General features: G+C 34.9%; 1 protein-coding gene across 1 annotated transcript in view; it reads left to right on the top strand.

The window, feature by feature from the left end:
- The window catches only part of LOC119593101 (sialin-like), a 35739-nt gene that overhangs the window by 29509 nt on the left and 5883 nt on the right, over nucleotides 1–347 (top strand). The window lies entirely within an intron of this gene.

Below are 347 nucleotides of genomic sequence, written 5' to 3' on the forward strand. Positions count from 1 at the left end.
AGTTAATCTCTGGCATATGTTTTTTTTTTTTAGAAAATAAAAATGAAAATCCGTATCAGATTGGAGATTCTGTGGCAGGGTTCATCATTTTTTTTTTTGCGCTCTCGAAGGGGGGGGGGGGAGGTATTGTGGAAAAAGTACTATTTTGTACGCTTGTGAAAATGATAAAAGAAAGAAAAAAAGGGATGGCTGCTAACAAAATCCGGTTTCATAACAGACTGGATATTTTATTCTCAGGAACGAGTGATGATGGCAGAGTTGTCAAAATGATCCGCTTTTTTTATCCGTATTTTTGCCATTTTCATCATTATTTTTTTTCTCAAAGTTATTCGTGCAGTTTATGGACA

This window comes from Penaeus monodon, chromosome 31 (genome assembly GCF_015228065.2).
Source record: "Penaeus monodon isolate SGIC_2016 chromosome 31, NSTDA_Pmon_1, whole genome shotgun sequence".
Classification (NCBI taxonomy): Eukaryota; Metazoa; Arthropoda; class Malacostraca; order Decapoda; family Penaeidae; genus Penaeus; species Penaeus monodon.